Source organism: Plecotus auritus (genome assembly GCF_963455305.1).
Source record: "Plecotus auritus genome assembly, chromosome: X".
Taxonomy (NCBI): domain Eukaryota; kingdom Metazoa; phylum Chordata; class Mammalia; order Chiroptera; family Vespertilionidae; genus Plecotus; species Plecotus auritus.
In genome coordinates, this window is record NC_137784.1 from 67096231 (window position 1) to 67118524 (window position 22294).

The following is a 22294-nucleotide window of genomic DNA, read 5'->3' on the forward strand; positions in this document are numbered from 1 at the left end:
CCCTGATTGCCCGCCAGGCCTAGAGACCCCACCCATGCTCAAATTTTGTGCACGGGGCCTCTAGTAGGAAATAAAATGATAAATTCATAAGTCAATTCTCTATTTATATAATTGGTATAATTTTTAGTCTGAATGATAGCAAGCTAGACAGAGATGATGCAATTATAATTAATTTATAGTTAAGGGCAGACCTGTTTAACATTTAGGAATTATCAGTGCAGATTTTAATATGTAACTGAAAGAGATTTTTCATTTGACATGTCATTAGAAATATTTCCTGTAAGCAAAATTGTAGACTGATTGTAGTGATAAAAACATAATTTTGTGTGTGTGTTCTGGAGAAAGGTTAATTCATCTTAACTGTAAATTGTGGATGTGAGTGGGTAATATTAGTACTATTGATATACAGCAGATCCTCTTCATGATGACACCTAGTTTATATACAGTAGAATCTGTATGATTTTTTTGTAGTAGAGACAGAATTATTCCAGTAACCTAAACTGTCTTTGTGTCATATTTTTCATTGCAAGGAGTAGTTCAATCTTTAGTTTATCTTTAGCTATACTGTATTTATGTCTATTGATAATAGGAACATTATAATTTTTATGAGTTCACCCAGCCCCCCAAACCCTCCCTTCTGACAGCTGTCACTCTGTTCTTTGTATCTGTGAGTCTGTTTCTATTTTGTTTATTAGATTGTTTTGTTCATTAGATTGCACATATAAGTGACATCATATGGTATTTATCTTTCTCTGAATGGTTTATTTCACTTGGCATTAATTGCAATAACATTTAGTATTTTGAGCATACAGTTGGGCAAGCTATTATTATATACTAGAAGCCCAGTGCACAAAATCCATACACGGGTGGGGTCCCTAGGCCTGGCCAGCAATCAGGGCCTATCGGGGCCATATAACCCAGTCCTCATCGGGGTCGGGTCAGCCGGGGCCTGCTGAATGGGGCCTGCTAGATGGGCGGAGGGACGGGGGGAGGTTGACTGGCTATGGGAGGTTGGGTGTGGGAGCGCACTCACCACCATAGGCAGCTCTTGCATTGAGCATCTGCTCCCTGGTGGTCAGTGCATGTCATAGCAACTGGTCAACTGGTCATTCTGGTTGTTCCAGTCGTTCAGTCTTAATGGTCGCTTAGGCTTTTATATATATAGATTTTCTTCTCAATTTCAAAATAATACTTTTATATTTCAAATTAAACATTGCTATAACAGGTAATAAAGAATCATATATTTCTCAATTAAAGACATTTATGTGTGAAAATATTTACAAGTCACTTTTATTTATTTGTTTGTTTGGTTATTTTAATTTTTATTGAGGTAACATTGATTAATAGCATTATGTAAATTTTAGGTACAACATTATAATTCAATGTCTGCATATTTTATTGTATGCCCCCCACCAAATGTTTAATTTCTTTACATTACCATATATTTGGCCCTCTTTACTCACTTTTCCTCCTTTACTCATTTTGCTCTCTTTCCACCCTGTACCCCCTCTGATATCTGTATCTATGAGTTTTATTTTGTTTTGTTAGTTCATTCATTATTTTTTGTTTTATATTCCACATATGAGTGAAATCATATGGGTTCTTTTACATCTGACTTATATCACTTAATACCCCCGAGATCCATCCATGTTGTTACAAATTACACTATTTCATATTTTTAATGGCTGAGTAGTATTCCAGTGTGTGTGTTTGTGTGTGTGTGTGTGTGTGTGTGTGTGTGTGTGTACACTATGTCTTCTTTATCCATATATCTGTTAATGTACACTCAGGTTGTTTCCATGTCTCAGCTATTATAAAGAATGCAATAGACAAAGGGTTACATATAACTTTTTAAATTATTGTTTTCATATTCTTTGAAAAATGACCCAAATGAGTAATTGCTGGATCATATGGTAGCTCTATTCTTAATTTAAGGAACCTTTACACTATTTTCCATAGTGGTTGCAGCAATAGTCTATGAGGGTTTCCTTTTCTCCATATTTTCTTCAACACTTGTTATTTCTTGTTTTTTGATAACAGCCATTTTAACAGACATGAGGTGATATCTCATTATGGTTTTGATTTGCATTTTCTTAACATTAGTGATGTTCAACATCTTTTCATATGTCTTTTGGGCAGCTGTATGTCTTCCTCAGAAATATGCCTATTCAGATTCTCTGCCCATCTTTGAATTGTTGAGTTATATGAGTTCTTTATATATTTTACGTGTTAACACCTTATCAAAAGTAACATTTAATAATGTCTTCTTCCATATTTTTGTTGCTTTTGTGTTTCATTGATGGTTTTCTTTCCTGTGCACAAGTTTTTAGTTTGATGTAGTCCCCATTTATTTTAGCTTTTGTTACCCTCACCTTAGGGGTCAAATTTACAAAAACATCACTGAAATAAATATCCAAAAGCTTAGTGCCTGTGTTTGCTTCTATGTATTTTATTGTTTTAGGCCTTATCTTCAATTATGTGTTCAATTTTGAATTAATTTGTGTGTATGGTATATAATGATGGTTTAGTTTCGCTCTTTGGCATGAGGCTGGCTTGTTTTCCCAAAACTATTTATTGGAGAATCTTTAATTTTCCATTATACATACTTGACTCCTTTGTTGTAAATTAATTTTTCATATATAAGTGAATTTATTTATAGGTTCTTAATTCTGTTCCATTGACCTGTGTGTTTGTTTTACAGCCTGTGCCATAATTTTTCAATTATTGTGGCTTTGTAGTATAGTTTGAAATTGGGAAGTGTGATATCTCAGCTTTGTTCTTTTTTCTCAAGATTGCTTTGGCTCTTCAGGATCTTTTGTGGTTCCATACAAATTTTAGGATTTTTTTTCTATTCCTGTGAAAATTGCCATTTGTATTTTGATAAGAATTACATTGAATCTGTAGATTGCTTTATGTAATATTGTTACAGAAGACCTGAAAAAAACCAAGCCATGCTTAGAGAAAGGGAGTTATATTTTATTAAGGGCAGTGCCAGAGAATAATGTGCCTTTCAAATTCTGGGCCCCCCCACACGGAGGAAACCTTTTCTATTTATACTTTTCCTAGCTCTTTTGTCTCCCAAATTTAGAATGAGACTTCCGGGCCTTCTGGGAAAGAAGGCCTACGTGCTGGGAAGGGGCCATGAGACCATATCTCAAGGCCTGGCCTGGTGTTAGCACTGACAACTCTGTCTGGGGCATAGTCCATGGCCTCTCTGGAATGGGAATAGTCTTATTTTCCTTATTATTTAAGCAAGCAAGCATTTACAGAAGCCAAAAGAGCAGGGTTAAAATTTCAAACAGCAGTTTTTATATAAGATGGATGCTTCATTCCCCATTTGTTTTATGTACATGAGTCAAATCATTGACTCTTTTGGGTCATTGTTGGAAAGAGAGTTATATTGACCCCTGAGGACTATAAACTTGATAGAATTAATTCTTGGCTGAATAAAGTCAGTGGGCCTGCTTATAAGATAAGGGCTTGGAATGAGGGCCAGGGCTAATCTTTAGAGGGTCCAAAGAGTCCTGGACTCTCTATTTTGCCTGGGCTGTCTTAAGCCAGGTGTGATGAAGCCACGTCGGGATCCCATCGACCTTGACTGCTGTGGGGGTGGTCCTTTCCAGGTAGGAGTCAGTCCTTGTGTGGCAAATTTCTTACCCAAACAGAGTTACCAGGGTGGAAGGATGGACCAGAACAGAAGTTGGTATAGGCAGAGTACCTTGGAAGAACTTGAGTAAAGATTGGTTATGGATTTCAGCTTTTCTAGATTGGGTTTCCATGTAAGTTGGTGAGGTGGGTAGGTCAGGATTTGGAAGAGTCACTAGAATCTGTAGAGGCCCCACTGGTTTTAGGGCAGCCTCCCGGGCTGCTACATCTGCAGCCTCATTCCCTCTTGCTTCTGGGGAGTCCCCTTGTCTCACATAGGTAGAGATGGAAAGACTTAGTTACATCTGGTAGTGTTGTTGGCACATCGTCCTTGCTCTGCTCATGTCTGACTAACTGCCTATTATATTACCTCAAGGATCCTGGCTCTGAATTCTTTTAGGGAAAATGGACGTCGGTGGGCTCTTCTAGCTACTTCCTGCTGAGGCGGGTCAGAGGTTTCTCTCAGAGCCAAGAGATCCTTGCTGTCTGTCAGAGGGACAATGAGGCCTGGGCACAGAAGGAGGTGGGCTTGTGACCTGGCAGAGACAAACTGTAACAAATGGTCTGGTGGAAGGGAAAAAAACCTTTCAATTTTAATAACGTCTATTGAAATAGAATTTTTACCCTCAAAATTACCCTCATGTTTATCAAAAAAGCCAAATGAAGACTAATTTATTTATTGTATTTAATTTGGCCTGATTGTTTGCATAAACATAACAAGAATGGTAACTGACTACCTTTTCCCGAATTTCATGATTGAATCTTAATGTGCCCCGTAGGGCCAGGAAGCTAAGCCATCCAGCTGCCATCAGGCCGGCCTGTAGTATCTGCTGAGTTAGGTGAAGTCCTCACCTGTAGTGGCTCTCCCCGGGCCCATGCCCTAGGCTTCAAGGCCCATCTCAACAGCCCTCCTATTCATCATGGCTCAGAGTGTGTGGGGGTCCCACAGGGATGCAGAGGCGCCCTTATTGCTCCCCTTGTACTCTGACCAACCGCCAGTGATGGTAGGGTATGGGCCAGATGCTCCTGCACCAGCTATTTTCAGGGCTACCAAGCAGGATACCAGACTTTCTCCATGGCACTCATTGGCTTCAAGTCTTCAGAGTTCAGGCAGGGCTCTTTAAAACATGATACTCCAGTCAAAGTTTCTGGTTAATAAAACCATTATTGGAAATCAGTCTTACTGAATTTATGCAAAGAAATGTATTGCCATGATTTATTTATTAAGTATTGCCAAATTTTGGAGGAATTGTATAAGGAGAAAAATATACTGACCTGCTTTAAGATTGGATTTTCCTTGCCAGTCCTTTTTATGGACTTTCCAAAGTAATATTTTCTGAATGTATTTTAACAAAGAGTAACTGTTAGATTTATTTTATCAGTCCCTCCCTAAGTACTTTGGCATAACTATTTACCCTCTGTTTAGGGAGGCAGAATGTAAATTATTTACTCTTCCTGGCTTACTGGCCTGTATTATTTGATTTCCTTTCAACATTTCTCTTCTCTTTATTATTACATACATAACCTTTATAAATTTTACACTTCCAAATTAGCCTTCAAACCTTCTTTCTATGTCCTTTAAAAATGCATAACCATGCCTCAGACCTTCTACTCAGTATTCCTTATTCTTTGAAATCTAAATCCTTTAATGATTCCAAAAAGTAAACAACCAGAATTTCTTAGATTAACATTTATGACTTAGACCTTCTGTGATAAAACTAAGAGTAGATAAAAATATTTCTTTTTGAAAGACAGAGATTATTAAAACTTAAACTAGTTGTAACATTAAAGATATTATATCTTGCCAAAACCGGTTTGGCTCAGTGGATAGAGCATCGGCCTGCAGACTGAAGGGTCCCGGGTTCGATTCCGGTCAAGGGCACGTACCTTGGTTGCGGGCACATCCCCAGTAGGAGGTGTGCAGGAGGCAGCTGATCGATGTTTCTTTCTCATCGATGTTTCTGACTTTCTATCCCTCTCCCTTCCTCTCTGTAAAATATCAATAAAATATATTTAAAAAAAAAAGATATTATATCTTAAAGTTCCTTTGGTGAATATTCCACCACCACCCAAGAAGTACCCAGTAACCCCGCCCTGCCAGGCTCGGACAATGAGATTTTCTTTATGTGTATTGGAAGGGTTAAAAAGAATAAAACGGGGCAGAGGAAGATCCACTGTGTTATGCAGAAAGCCTTGAGTCCAGTATAGTTCAGATAAGTAAAAATCAACATAAACTTATCTCTCCCTGCTGTCCCCACCAACATCTGCCCCTTTTCTGCCTTAGCAGGGGAAATAAGGCAAGCGGTCTGAGATCCTGTATAACCAGGCTTTTTATACTTAAGGAACAGCTGCTCTCCCTCTCAGATTTTCCTTTTTTACTCCAAGGCCCCAGAGGATCTTAAATCCTCCTCCTCCTTCACCACTTCTAATATCTCCAAACCATACCCCTGTCCCCCAGCCTAGGGGCTCCTCTATCTCAGCATGCTGAGAATGAATTCCATCACCTCTACCCTTTCTCACACCTGCTTCGGAGCAGTTTTTGGCTTTCTTCCTCCTCCAGAGACCCACTGTAAATCTATCAGGAAAGGCAGGCAGGTCACAGTTCTCAGGACCACATGATTCTCTGTTTGCTAGCAGGGCTGAAAAAAGGCAGCCTACAAAGCAGTTAATTATGACTAATCTTAACCTAACAAGCCTTTGTTTAAACTTCTCTGAAATTGGCAACCTTTAAATTAACCCTAGAATTCCAAAATTTTAAATTAACACAGCAAAATTATAAATCAAGGAAAAGCAATTAAAAGTTTTCTACTGTCTTCCCTCTAAAGCAGGGTTTGCACTCTTTCACACAGACTCTCACACTTACATTTATACACCAGACAGTGTGAGTTTTTGACTTCTACCAGATATTTACTCAGAGTTTAAACAGTCCACCTGATTCCTGATTAATTGCCTGAGGAAGTCCTTGACTTCTGGGGAGGTGATCAAGCTCCCCCTTCCACTCACTTGGAGTGGGCCTAACTGACTGGTGCCTCTACCTTACAGTTTCTGTCGACAGGTCCAGAAGTGTCCATCCACTCTCTCCAGATGCCGGCCGGGTCCTAGGCTGAGGTCCGGGAGTGCCCAGAGTCACATGGTTCAATTCTGCTAAATCAGCAGAGCATTGCCTCCCAGAGGCCTATCCAGCTCCCCCGGTCCCCAAACCCGGTCCACTCACCGGAGGCCAAAAAGCCAGCATGTTTGGCTTTCTTAGCGGTCAGGGAACCATTATGTTACAGAAGACATGAAAAAAAACAAGCCATGCTTAGAGAAAGGGAATTACATTTTATTAAGGGCAGTGCCAGAGAAAAATGTGCCTTTCAAATTCTGCGCACCCCCCCCGCCACATGGAGGAAACCTTTTCTATTTATACTTTTCCTAGTTCTTTTGTCTCCAAAATTTGGAATGAGACTTCCGGGCCTTCTGGGAAAGAAGGCCTACGTGCTGGGAAGGGGCCATGAGGCCATATCTCAAGGCCTGGCCTGGTGTCAGCACTGACAACTCTGTCTGTGGCATAGTCCACAGCCTCTCTGGAATGGGAGTAGTCTTATTTTCCTTATTATTTAAGCAAGCAAGTGTTTACAGAAGCCAAAAGAGCAGGGTTAAAATTTCAAACAGCAGTTTTTATATAAGATGGATGCTTCAATATGGACATTTAAAAAATGTTAGTTCTTCCAACCCATTAACATGGAATATATATTTTTTTTATTTCTTCATGTGAAAAACACACTTCTATGAGTGTGCAGTAACTGCATGAATTATTTCTACTCTTACACACTGTAGAAAATTTTAAACGTAACAAATGTTACCCTAATAAATTAAAAAGAAATAAATAAGTCAAACTAAAAAAATGGATAAGGCAGAATTAGGAGTGAATACTTTTATTTTATTTTATTGACTAAGGTATTACATATGTGTACTTATCTCCCCATTGCCCCCAACCCCAGCACTCATTCCTTCACCCCTCTGTTGTCTGTGTCCATTGGTTAGGCTTATATGCATGCATACAAGTCCTTTGGTTGATCTCTCCTCCTTACCCCCACCCTCCCCTACCTTCCCTCTGAAAGATGCTTTTCTGTCTCTGGATCTGTCCCTGTCCATCAGTTTATGTTGTTCATTATTTTCCATAAATGAGCAAGATCATGTGATATTTATCTTTCTCTGACTGGCTTCACTTAGCATAATGCTCTCCAGTTCCATCCATGCTGTTTCAAATGGTAAGAATTCCTTCTTTTTTACCACAGTGTAGTATTACATTGTGTAGATGTACCACAATTTTTTAATCCACTCATCTGCTGATGGGCACTTAGGCAGGTTCCAAATCTTAGCTATGGTAAATTGTGCCACTATGAACATAGGGGTGCATATATCCTTCTTAAATGTTTTTTCTAGTTTCTTGGGTTACATTCCTAGAAATGGTATCACTGGGTCAAATGGGAGTTCCATTTTTAGTTTTTTGAGGAAACTCCATACTTTTTTCCACAGTGGCTGCACCAGTCTGCATTCCTACCAGCAGTGCACGAGGGTTTCTTTTTCTCCACATCCTTGCCAGCTCTTGTCATTTGTTGATTTGTTGATGATAGCCATTCTGACAGGTGTTGAGATGGTACCCCATTGTTGTTTTGATTTGCATCTCTTGGATGATTAGTGACTTTGAGCAGGTTTTCATATGTCTCTTGGCCTTCCTTATATCTTCTTTCAAAAAGTGTCTATTTAGGTCCATTGCCCATTTTTTTATTGCGTTGTTTATCTTCCTGTTGTTAAGTTGTATGAGTTCCCTGTAAATGTTGGATATTAAACCCTTATCGGAGATAACATTGGCAAGTATGTTCTCCCATGTAGTGGGTCTTCTTGTTGTTTTGTTGATGGTTTCTTTTGCTGTGAAAAAGGTTTTTATTTTGATATAGTCCCATTTGTTTATTTTCTCTTTAGTTTCCATTGCCCTAGGAGCTGTATCGGTGAGGAAATTGCTTTGGCATATTTCTGAGATTTTGCTGCCTGTGGAATCCTCTAGTATTTTTATGGTTTCCCATCTTATGTTTAAGTCCTTTATCCATTTTGAGTTTATTTTTGTGTATGGTGTAAGTTAGTGGTCTAGTTTCATTCTTTTGCATGTATCTGTCCAATTTTCCCAACACCATTTATTGAAAAGTATTTAAGGTACTTTTGTGTAAGGATCCTATTAAGATATTGGACATTTATATTTTTTTCTTTCTAGAAAATGAAGCTGAGCAAGTGCTGAATGAATAAAGGTGAAGGAAATTTTAAAAGATGGGAAGGATTTGATAGGAAGGAAGGAAAAAGCAGGATAAATGGAGCAAAGTATCTGAACGTGTGGGAAAAAGTGGGATCAACACCATTTCATCATTTGAGATGGAAGCAGGAAGTAATAGTGGGTGACATGGAAACCACTTGGGCTTCTGTTTATTCTCTAAACCATAAAGAAAGATTTTTTTTGAAAGTAAGAGGAGACAAAGAGATTAAAAATCTTGAGAGAATAGTGCAAGTTTGCAATTATTGTAATGGGAACAAAAGAAATGGAAAATGAACAAAACAATAACACAAGTTTGATTGAGGTAAAACTCATTCTAATGCCCATTCTCATTGAGTGTCTAAGCAGTCCTCAAGGCAAATTTGAGAATTAAATGGTTCCATAATCATGAAAAACTGTTTATATAAAAAATCACCCTATATCAAGCTACTAAATAATCAATTAATCTCACTCTTTCGAACTCTTTCAATTCCTATTGGAAAAAAAATGTATTATAAAGCATAGTTTTACCACCCTGTGCTAACAATTTATAAAAATTTGAAAATTTATTATTTTCTTTTGAATTATGTTTACAATCATTTTAATGCTTTTATAGCCACCTTTAAAGAGTTAGAAACCATTTAATAGATTAGCCCTACTAATCTATGCTACTTACATAGTGTATTCTTAATAATTCATGGTAACAGCAATGACAATAATTACTTTGAAAATAGGGACCAAATGAAGTTTATAGTAGTGTGTGTGTACGCTCTTGCATACATGTGTCTTCATTTGGGCCTAATTCTTTGAAAAATTATTTGTAAGCCATTAGTTTGAAATATTTGTGTCTACTGTGATTATTTTCAGCCACTCTCATAAATAATCTAATGTATAAGTAAGCATAAATTATTCTTTTAAGTTGTTAAAAATAATTTAGTGATATTTTCTGATAAGATTTTATATTTATAATGTTAAAGTTCAAATTATCTGGTATTAAGTAATTTGATGACTGCATAACTCTTTTGCTGAGTATTTGAGGGTCAGTATTAAGGTAATACCTTAATTGGCTTTCAGTAGGAATGTTGAAATATGAAAATACATACAGAATTATAGTGTTGTGTAGTTGATTTTTTGGTCTTCCATGTGCTAATAAGAATATGTATTTTTTAAAATTTAGTAAATTTAAATTATGCAATAATGAGAAAATGTTTTCAATTAAATTTGATTAACTAGGACTAATTATAAATTATATAATACTTTTCCCCCAATAACTTCTGTAACAGATACAACTTCTGCCAAGTTCTCTGGGACAGGCACTTCATAGAGATATATGATCACTAGGTCTTGCTGTCTACATCTGGATGCTTGTCAGGATCAGAGAGCTCTTCACAGAAATATTAAGAAAAAGCTTTTGCAATGTGAACATTTCAGCATGTATGGATAATCTGTGTGAAAATCATTGTTCTGCTATGGATGACCTCTGCACAGAGTGATAGCTTTATCCTTTTTCACATCATTATGTTTGCTGGGGGAAAATCCTGCTATGCTACATCATAATAACATGTAATCTTCTTGCTCATTTTAGCTGAGATTTAAGGAGACTGCTCATAAAAGCTGTTCTTTAAAGCCTGATGTATATTTTTTTTTCAGAATTACCCCAGCAGAAAAGCAAGAGGCTTTATAAGAAAGATACAACCATTAAAACTCTTAAATGAAGATTACTTTCAAGTTTTACAATCCGGTACCAAGCCATCTGGCAAATCTCATGTCAGGTTTTGTTAAACCTCTGAGCTTTCTAAGTGTTAATTCATCCCTCTTCTGTTCCATCTCTCCTTCCCTAAACACACACACACATACACTGGACTTGATGATTAAGATAAAAGATCTAATTAAATGTTCCAAGCTTGTTGATATTTCCACCTGGAGATATGTTACCCTTGAAGACAATTTCAAAATTGTTGTTTGCTTTTGGCAGTACCCTTAGAATCCTATGGATAAATGAATATATTCTTCCCAAATTACTCTCCTCTTTTTACCACATTTCTAATTATATCCAGAAGGAGGATCAGCATATAGATGTGAAAACAAACCACTTCAAGGAGACTCAGACGAGTCTGGAAAATATTAGACAAGTCTACAAAGTAATCCAACACTGTTTTCCTGAATATCTCATCACTTTAGCTTTGAAGATAGCAGTTATCCTAGAAAAAGTACATAGTCTTTAAATAAATTTTATTAAACTGGTGTTAAATTGTTGCTGCACCATTCCATCCACCACTATCAATTTGTGTTTTGCTTTCAGAAATTCATTTCTCTTGACACCAATTTGACAAAACAAACAAAAACAAACAAACAAAAAAACCCCAGAATGTTCTATATGTGCCAGAATGCTGATAAATATAGGTTTGCATGTCCCTTTAATTCTGACAAATATCTCCTAATTATCCTGTGGACAGGAAACATTAGTAAATTGTGGCTTTGTGTCCAAAAAACATGGTATAAATTCAGCTTATAAGCTTATACAGGAATACTTTACTTTGTATAACTTATTAGGAAAGCTTAAATTACTCATATTTCTTCAAGCATGTAATATATACAGTATTTTCAGGAAACAGAACATCTTAAGGATATGTGCAAGGTTTAAATGAATATCAATCTCAAACCCCATGTTTAAATTTACTCATTCCAACCCTATTCTTCTTGCCTCCTTCCAAAAAGGTTTTCATTGATTTTTAAGCAAATTTAAATGTCTTTTTAACATTTTAATTAGTGAATTTATTTAAAACTTTCAATCATCAATTAGGCTGAAAGTTTATTTTTATTTATTTATGAATGAATTTATCTATAATCAAAAGATGTTTCTCCAATTAGAGGGTATGTAATAATTAGAAAAAGTAATGAATAATTATATGTCTGATTTCCCTGTTCCCTCCACACTCACATCACTGTGCTATTTATTGTAGTGGTTGACAATTTTATATTTTTTGAGATATATAAAAGTATTTTGTAAGTAATTAGAATTTCTAGTTTCAAAATGTTGAAGTGAAAGGAAAGAGAAAGTTAGAGAGGGAACCATGTGGTGGATGGCTCTAAATAGCTTCCACTTCATGGTAATAGGGAAGATATATCAGTAATAGTTCAAATGAAGAGGATAATTATAAAGTACCAGATACTTTACTATAGTAACTCAGTACAATACAGTGATACTAAGAGATTCATATTATTATACTCATTTCACAGATGATGAAACTAAGAGTCCTTTTTTAACTTGACAAAGTTCATAAAACTATTAAGATATAAAGCCAGATGAAAATTCAATAGGCCCTGCCTTTTCCACTGTTGCTTGAGTAGATTTTAGTCTCTTTTAAACACTTGCTGTTTCCTCAAATATTGACTAGCACCTCTACAGAAACCCACGGCAGGAGGACCTTAAGAAGAGTTAAGGAGAGAACAAATTAACTAAGGGCCTTTCCAATTTCAGAATATCTCTAGAGTATATTCACTACCATTGAAAAATTTCCCTGCAATTTATTATAGAAATTAAAAATTGATATTTTGCCAAGGCTTTTAACATGAAATTCTTCAACTAAATATATTGTGGTAAAAAATAAGTTCCAGATTACAATTCATATTTTGTAAATGTTGTCAGTTTTTTTTTATGGATATTATTTCTATAGTAAGGATCTCGATTTTTATAAGGAAATAAATTACAATGAAGAAAAGTTTTCATAAATGTAATCACTAGAAACATCACCCACATACTGATATGTCTTTTATGTATCATTATGGTAGATAATACATTGACTCCAAAATATTTTTTATATGCTGGTTTGAGAAGATTTTTCCTTCTTCCTGTCAATATGTCAATCATATGCTAATAAAATATCTATATCAGTTAAACTCACTTGTAGTCTTTGATAAGCTAAAATAAAGTGATGGCTGTGACAATTTACAATGTCACATTTCTGCAAAACCCAAGATTCCTGGAGTGTGTATAATTACCAAGAACATGAAAGCATGCTTACATTTCTAGTGGAAAATCTGCTACATTTGAGAAAAAAATTCAATAGCTAAATATACTGAAACTCCTCTGGATTCTCATTTTGTTAGATTTTGAAACAATAATTTAATTTTGAAACTACAGTTAGAAATACCATGATCTTATTCTAACTATGATATTATTACCATTAGGTTTGAGTGACAATTAAATTCGCAAGTTAAAGGATAAAGGATGCATTTCACATTTCTTTTTTTAAAAATATATTTTATTGATATTTTACAGAGAGGAAGGAAGAGGGATAGAGAGCTAGAAACATCGATGAGAGAGAAACATCGATCAGCTGCCTCCTGCACACCTCCCACTGGGGATGTGCCCGCAACTAATGTACATGCCCTTGACCGGAATCGAACCCGGGACCCTTCAGTCTGCAGGCCGACACTCTATCCACTGAGCCAAACCGGTTTTGGCTCACATTTCTTTTTAAAACTGCCACAGAATCAGTCTGGGTTTATCTCACATAGCAGTTTTGGAATTAGGTTATAGAATGCAGTTAATATGTCAGATCATTAAAGTTCAGATTCTATGCCACACTTAGGAATACATTTGAGAAGAATAGTTAGAAGGTTCTGCTGGATTTAGAAGGTTCAATCAAATTATGTTGCTTCATAAAACTTTTCTTGCAAGGAGGTTAGATTTTGGGAAGTAAATTTTACTCTTTTTGGTCACCTGTAACAATTTCTTGTTATTTTCAATATTTTTCCATTTATCACAAAAGCTGTATCATTGTGGTTATTTTGAGCTATAATTCACATTTCTGTGCATGGAAATTTAACTAGCAATTACCTTACTTCTTGCTTCAGAGAAAAATTGGGAGAGATTTAATAGATTTGGGGACATTTACTCTGAATTGATGCTTCTTATGAGCCAGCCTCTTTCTACATCCAATAAATAAAATCATCCAAGCAGACTATAGACAATTTTATTAGGGCATGAAATTTTCGGATTCTGAAATGTAAAATTATATAAATAAACATCTTTCCTTTCATGTATGTGTATTTAATTAGGCCAATGGGGCATCACTAATAAATTAATGTATTAGTGCTTAAAGGATTTAATAGATTTTTAAACATTGGTGAATTGTCTTTCAATATCTAAACTATGAATCAGGAAAAATAAGAAGATCCAATATGTATCCTTCTCTTGGAAGTATTTTTTTTTTCATTTTTACCAATAATGCCAGTGATGTGTCTCAAAGAAGATCAATGGTAAGACACACTTCTCACTTTTCAGTTTTGAGCACTGTCTTAATATGAACTGGATTAAAATGAAGCTTAAATATATAAAGCCTGTGATTATTATGAAGCACTTTACTTTTTATTGACAGCTTGACATCTTATTCCTTAAAAGGAAAGATACAGTTTGGTTCAGTACATGGTGCATGTAAGGAAACAGAAATGCAAATCTGCATTTTATTTCTCAGGTGTCACCGATGAACCATATTTCATTTTCTTAAAATCCTATATAATAAAGAGGTAATATGCAAATTGACCATCACTCCAATACACAAGATGGCTGCCCCCATGTGGTCAAAGATAGCTGCCCCCATGTGGACACAAGATGGCCACCACAAGATGACCAGCAGGAGAGGGCAGTTGTGGGCAATCAGGCCAGCAGGGGAGGGCAGTTAGGGGTGACCAGGCTGGCAAGGGAGGGCAGTTGGGGGGACCAGGCCTTCTGGGGAGGTAGTTGGGTGGGACCAGGCCTGCAGGGGAGGGCAGTTAGGGGCAATTGGGCCAGCAGGGGAGGGCAGTTAGGGGTGACCAGGCCAGCAGGGGAGGGCAGTTAGGGGCAATTGGGCCAGCAGGGGAGCAGTTAAATGTCGATCAGGCTGGCAGGGGAGTAGTTAGGGGGTGATCAGGCTGGCAGGCAGGCAAGCAGTTGGGAGCCAGCAGTCCTGGATTGTGAGATGGATGTTCCAGATTGGAAAGGGTGCAGGCTGGACTGAGAGACACCCCCCTCAAATTGCACAAATTTTGTTCACTGGGTCTCTAGTACTTAATAAAAGTTTTGAGCACTAATATTTCCTAGAATTGCCATTTCTCTCATTTGCATGACAGTTCATTCTCAGCAGCTCAATATATTGGAGCTACTTTATTAGACAAGGTCCTAGCTATTGATTTTATAACTGTGAGGTTTGGTGAAATGGAAGGGGTAATGGAAAGAACATTGTCAGGGATGGAAGTGTTATTTTATCTTTAAGTTATTTTTGTACCAAACAAAATTCAATAAATTTATAATATTTGAATATTGCAGAGGAGGAAGAAACTTTTCTATACTCCCCTAGATTATTTTGGCTTGTGTAATAATTAAATCTACATGGGACAGATTAACAAGTGGAAATAATGAAATTTAATTATATACATACTAGTGGCCCAGTGCACAAAATTTTTGCAAGTGAAAAGGGAATTAATTGGATGAAATATTTTAATATTGCTATTTGCCCTTTCTTTATAATAGAAGTGTCAGAGATGAAAGAAAATTAGTAAAATGTATATGAAAATCTTCCTCCTGTCAGAGTCTGGGATGCACTGCAGGACCCAGAGTTAAGTCCCTGCCCACTCATGCACGCCTCGAAATCGCACGAGACCCAGACCTGGCCAGCCCCACCCCCATTGGGCAAGATCCAGAAATGGACAGTCCCACCCCCGTCAAGCCTCGTCTGGTGAGGGACGTGTGCTGAGGTACCCAGTCAAGCCCTGCTGGGCAGAGGGTGCAGCCTCAGGTCCCCCTCCCCGGCCCAGCGCCATGTACCTATGCACCTTCAGGTCCCTATTGATCACTTGTTACAGGAACCCTGCCTCCGCTGTGGGTGTAGACATCTTGTGTACGGGAACCCCGCCTCCATTGTGGGTGCAGTCAACTTGTGATGGTGTGAGGGTAAATTTGTATATTATATCTTTATTATATAGGATGTATGGGAACCCCACATACATGAGAGGTTCAGAGACAGAAAGGGAAAATGAGGTGTTTATGATGAGGTATGATATCTTATATATGAAATCTTAGAATTTCATAAGGTCATTGCAGCACCATAGGAAGAGAGTCAGTAATTAGTTTGCCCTGCAATAAAGATAGGACAAAAAGGTTATCTCTGATAGTCTCTTATTATGTGCAAGATGCTTAATTCAAGTTTTCTAGCCTGCATATTAGTTGCCTTTAGACAAAAATCATCTGTACACCAAAGAGAAACATCTTGGGGTGACTCATTCTGAACCCCTACAATATTGAAGGAAGCATGTCATACAATAGAGATGTTTTGTTGCCAGATTTAAATGGATAAGATACATCCACACAGCATTAAACATTTAACCACCTAAAATTCCATCCCCACTTAATTCAATGGGCATTTGAATGTGGCATTATACATTTGACAGAAGGCAACCAAGACAGACATAAAATTGCTCACAGTTGACAAAAAAAAAAAAAAAAAAAAGTTTAAATCTGATGCTTAACATATGCATGGAAAATACAACTCTAATAGACTAGGTTTAAAAATAAAGTTAAATCTGAGAATTGAGCACACATCTGCTTAGTAACTTGAATAGCAGAGGACACTTTGCTCACATACATTTGAGTGTTTCTACTTTGCTTACTGTAAAACTTCTATAAAATCATCAGCTAACTTTGCAAGTCCACCAAGACTGTGTGCTTAATTCATTTCCTCATATATTTGTTCCACCATTGAGCTACATTTTCATACCACTTCAGTCATACTGACTACATCCTGGGTTTCCCTGCCTTGGAAAAACAAACAAACAAAATCTCTTCTCCACCCTCTGCATCTAAAACCCGACATCAATTATTTCATAGATTTGTCCATTAATCATAGTTATTAGTTTGTCTTTCCTCTTTCTCTAAATCAGGGGTCAGCAAACTTTTTCTGTAAAGGGCCAGAATAGGTCTTTATATAACAAAGGGGAAAATAAATTTCAAACAAAATCTAATTGATGATATTCAAATCATCAGTTCTAGTAATAATAGGTAGTTTTTATGTAACACAGACCTACTAATGAGATAAATGAAGGGTTTTTTTCACCTTTTTTTACTTTATTGATTAAGGTATTACATATGTGTCGTTATGCCCCCATTGCCCCCCCATCCCACTCCCTTTCATGCCCTCACCCCCCTGGTGTCTGTGTCCATTGGTTATGCTTATATGGGTGCATACAAGTCCTTTGGTTGAATGGAGTTTTGTATCTGATCTCTGAAAATGTCCTTTCCCACAGATAGGTACTGCTAAATACTGATATCAAACTACAATCACATAGTTGTAGCTCAACATGTTTATGTCTTGGAAGGTATGTAAAGAATTCTATTAGATTATTTTCTTTATGTGTATTTGCCATTTAGCATGCCATTACATTGAATAGTAATCATTTCTAATTGAAGGTTGTTGAAACTTCATATGGAGATGAAGGTTTTGCTTCTTGCTTTAGCTTCTATAGTGCTGGAGTGTAAAAAGTAACTTAACATTACTTTGATGCACACACTTTTGTCATTAAAATTATTTTACTCCAGTATAAGTTTTGCATATAAACATTATTTTAACCTTATAATATTAGGTTGATTTATTAAGAGACATTATCAAGTCTGTAGCAAAAACTACTTTGAAAAGTGGTTCAGAATTCCATAAGAGTGCTCAAGGGTGTTTCTTCTCATTCAGCAAAGTGTCAATCTTGGCTCTGAGTATAAAAAAAACCTCAATAAAAATTTGTCACAGCTAAACCATACAACTGCTTGTGTGTTCAGGAATGTCTGGATATATAACTGTTTTTGTTTGTGTGGGGTTTTTTTGGCAAAAGTTTACAGAATTACAATTATGTTATTAACAATAGTGTATGAAATCCAATAACATGATAGACTCAGATATTTTCCACAAAGTATGGGCTCTTGAATAATACAATAAATAACCATAGGCTTTGAATATCTTACATTTCCCAAATTTTGTAAATTTGTCCAACTGAACTCTTTTCCGTGTCACATATATTTTACCCACCATTAGATGCAACACTTCTTAGCATATCCCACTTCAGAATTTACTGAATTACTGTTTTCTCAAACTTTTAAAAATATTATTCCCTTTTCTGTTCCAGACTATTGTATCCTATCCTATCCTATCCTATCCTATCCTATCCTATCCTATCCTATCCTATCCTATCCTATCCTATCCTATCCTATCCCATCTCATTCTTTCCTATCCTGTTCTAATTCTCTTCTATTCTTTTCATACAGTCTAAATCTTTAGTAATTTCAAACTTGGCATTTTTTTATCAAGTAAATAACAACAACTAAGCATTGTTACAATATCTATTAAGTCATGAAGACAAAGAAAACCATTCAAAGTCATTTGCCTTTGTTTTGGTTTTAATTCAGTATCAATGTAGCTGTCAATGTCCTTGAATTTTTGAGTAACTATACTTGTTGAAAGGATGATAGCCTTAAATTTAGTTTCTCTCAGCACATTTTCTTTAGCTGTTATAAGCAAACATAATTTAATTAATTCACCATTAGTGAATGGTTTTTTTCTGAATGGCTAACCAATAATATTTTTATTTATTTTTTTAAAAATATATTTTATTGATATTTTACAGAGAGGAAGGGAAAGGGATAGAGAGCTCGAAACATCGATGAGAGAGAAACATCGATCAGCTGCCTCCTGCACACCTCCCACTGGGGATGTGCCCGCAACCAAGGTACATGCCCTTGACCGGAATCGAACCTGAGACCCTTCAGTCTGCAGGCCAACGCTCTATCCACTGAGCCAAACCGGTTTCGGCAACCAATAATATTTTTAGAGACTTATTTTGGTCACAGCCTTCTTTTCCTGTTTTTGTAAAGAAATTCTGCTGTGATGACATGTTCCATTTTCATTTTCTAATTCTAATTGTTGCTTTCTTGTGAGCTGGAATATTGTGATGAGTGCTTGGTCTGTTCATTTCAATGTGTTTTGTATTCATTTTGTCACAGATAGAGTGTCACTGTATAACAAACGCAACTTGACATTTAATTTGATAACAAAATAAATTTTGCTCAACTGGGACTTAAAAGTGTGATGTTCCAAATCTGACCATCTCTTATTTTCTTGATTTCAGATCATGGCTATTCATTAGTAATAATAAAAAAAAATAAATGGTGATGGCAAAACTATACATTTGGGGCACTTGACACTTTAGGGGAGGAAAATAGTTTTCCTTCTACCTTCTAGGTCTTTTGGTTGAGACCTCTGTGATAAAAGACAGATCAAGAGGGGGAAAAACACACAAATTGAATAACAAGTATATTTCCTGTATTTGTGGGAAACCCCAGAAAAACTGAGTAGCTCTCTGAATGGCCGACACCATCATCTTAAATATGATCTCTAACTAAAGACAAAAGAAGATTTTGGGAATGGGGGAATCCAGTTATGGAAGGCTATACTGAAAAGCACCTTAAACAAGAGTAGGGTTGTTATGTAGGTATAAGTCTGCTTCCTTCTCCATTGATAAGACTTTCTAGAGATTTAACCATCCTTATCCTCCTGAAACAGAGATGGAAAAACCTTAACAAAAGGAAATGTTCCTTTTAAAATGTAAATGTGCTTTACAAAAGGGTAACTTCCAGTGGATTTCAGAGATTTTTATATGTCTGCTAATTCTTCAAAATAATCAGCCTCAAATAAATCTTATATGAAAGGATTGGCTGTGATTTGCAGTGGTAAATTTTGGTCCTTTTCAAACCTTACATAGGTGTAAATTGTAGTATACCAAAAAACAGTATGATGTCCTAAGAGACATAAGATCTCTGTCACTACTACTCAACCACACTTATTATACCAAGAAAGCTTCCAACAATCACTGAGTTTGTTTTTTTTTTTTTTGCTTCCTTGAAAAATATCTTCCTTTCAAATATCCTATATAATAAATATGCAAATTAACCATCACTCCACAACACCCACAAGCCATGCCCACCAGCCAATCAGGAGCGAATATGCAAATAAACCCAACCAAGATGGCTACGGCCACAGAGAGCAGGAGGGAGGCTTGGGTTTCCCCGGCAATGGAGGAAGCCAAGCTTTCCGCCTGCCCTTGCCGGCCCAGGCCTCCACTCAATGCTACAAAGTTTCAATGATAGAAGATACATAAACCCAAACAGACATGGCGGCAGCCACAGAGCTGGAAAGAGCAGGAGGCTAGGGTTGCCCGCGGCGATGGAGGAAGCCAAGCTTCTGCAGCCCTGGCCAGCCCAGGCCTCTGCTTAAGGCTACAAAGTTTCAATTATGGAAGATACATAAATCCCCAAAACAATGGCTGCTACTACGGAGCAAGCAGAAGGCTTGGCTCCACTCCAGGCTACAAAGTTTCAATTGTAGAAGATAAATAAACCCCAAATACCAGGGCCTCCGCTTGGGTCACCAGGGGGCATGGCCAGCCTGCAAACCACCACAGGACCCTCACCCAGGCCACCTCACGCCCCAAGGGAACCCCCACCCTGATCCAGGACACCCTTCATGGCAAACCAGCTGGCCCCCACCTGTGCACCAGGCCTCTATCCTATCTAATAAAAGAGTAATATGCAGATTGACCATCACTCCAACACACAAGATGGCTGCCCCCATGTGGTCAAAGATCCTGCCCCCATGTGGACACAAGATAGCCGCCGCAAGATGGCCAGCAGGGGAGGACAGTTGGGAGGGACCAGGCCTGCAAGGGAGGGCAGTTGTGGGCGATCAGGCCAGCAGGGGAGGGCAGTTAGGAGGGACCAGGCCTGCAAGGGAGGGCAGTTGGGGTTATCAAGCCTGCAGGGGAGGGCAGTTAGGGGTGACCAAGCCGGCAGAGGAGGGTAGTTGGGGGTGACCAGGCCTGCAGGGAAAGGCAGTTGGAAGGGACCCAAGCCTGCAGGGGAGATCAGTTAGGTTGGGGGGACCAGGCCTGCAGGGAAGGGCAGTTAGGGGTTACCAGGCCTGCAGGGGAGGGCAGTTAGGGGCAAACAGGCTGGCAGGGGAGCAGTTAGGCATCAATCAGGCTGGCAGGGGAGTGGTTAGGGGGTGATCAGGCTGGCAGGCAGAAGAAGTTAGGGGCAATCAGGAAGGCAGGCAGAAGTGGTTAGGGGCAATCAGAAAGGCAGGCAGGCGAGCAGTTGGGAGCCAGCAGTCCTGGATTGTGAGAGGGATGTCTGACTGCCCGTTTAGTGGGATCGGGCTAAAAGGGGCAGTCGGACATCCCTCAAGGGGTCCCAGACTGGAGACGGTGCAGGCTGGGCTGAGGGACACCCCTCCCCTATGCACGAATTTCGTGCACCGGACCTCTAGTCAATTTATAATATACTAATGGCCTCATGAATGAATTTGTGCACATTCAGAAGAAATTAATTAGAATAATTATTTTAATATCGCTATTTGCCCTTCTCTATAATAGAAGTGTCAACCAAATTCACGATTGACAATGACATATCGAAACACATGTGTGTGATTGGCGCCAGTGATAGCCTTATATGTATAGCGCATCCATGAGTCAACATAGTTTTTTATAGATATAGAATAAACTTGGTTAATTAGACCTGCTTTCTGATGTAGCTAAATTTTTTCCAACCCAGTGAAGCACCCCAACTTCTCTTTTAGGTAATTGTCAACAACACATCAGTAAATATCAACAGGAAGCAGATTATTATTGTAGATCATGCAGGGAGAACAAAGGGTAAAATGTTTAACTGCAGCAGTGTTTGACTATATCCTGTGCAGTGAGAAAATCTGAAGTCATTTTCAAGGTCCACCATTTCTGACTTCTTTTCAGCTGGGTCAAGTTTCTAAACTTTCTAAGTCTCCGTTTTTCGGATAATGAAAAGAAAATAGGATTCCACTGAGTCTTCTATCTACCTACTCCAGAATTTCTGTGAGGATCAAATGAGATGAGGCACGGGAAAATGCTTCACAGACATTTGGTTAAAGTGTGAAATGTTTGCACCTGGATATAAAGCAAGTCGTGTTCCTGGGCTTAAGAAACTCCAAGCAGGCTACTCACTAGGGAGAGGAAGCAGGGTGTTGCTACATGCCATCATTACCCGGTGCCCACAGCGACCGTTTCTGGGCTGGGCTGGGCTGTGGGCTACATTTAGTGCCATGGTGTCTTGGCAGCATTGGCTGTGATTTGGTGGACTGTCTCTCCACGGTGGTGGCAGGGCCTGTGTCCCACTTGGGGAAAGCCGAGTGTTGCTTTTTCGGCACCAGGTTTGTGGTGCCGTTTCTTTGTAAATGGCCAGTGCATGTCACGGCAGCTCCTGCATTGAGCATCTGCCCCCTGGTGGTCAGTGTGTGTCATAGCGACAAG

The 22294-nt window shown here is 38.0% G+C and overlaps 1 protein-coding gene across 1 annotated transcript in view; it reads left to right on the forward strand.

The window, feature by feature from the left end:
- PCDH11X (protocadherin 11 X-linked) overlaps positions 1–22294 on the forward strand; it is a 1111291-nt gene that overhangs the window by 468159 nt on the left and 620838 nt on the right. The window lies entirely within an intron of this gene.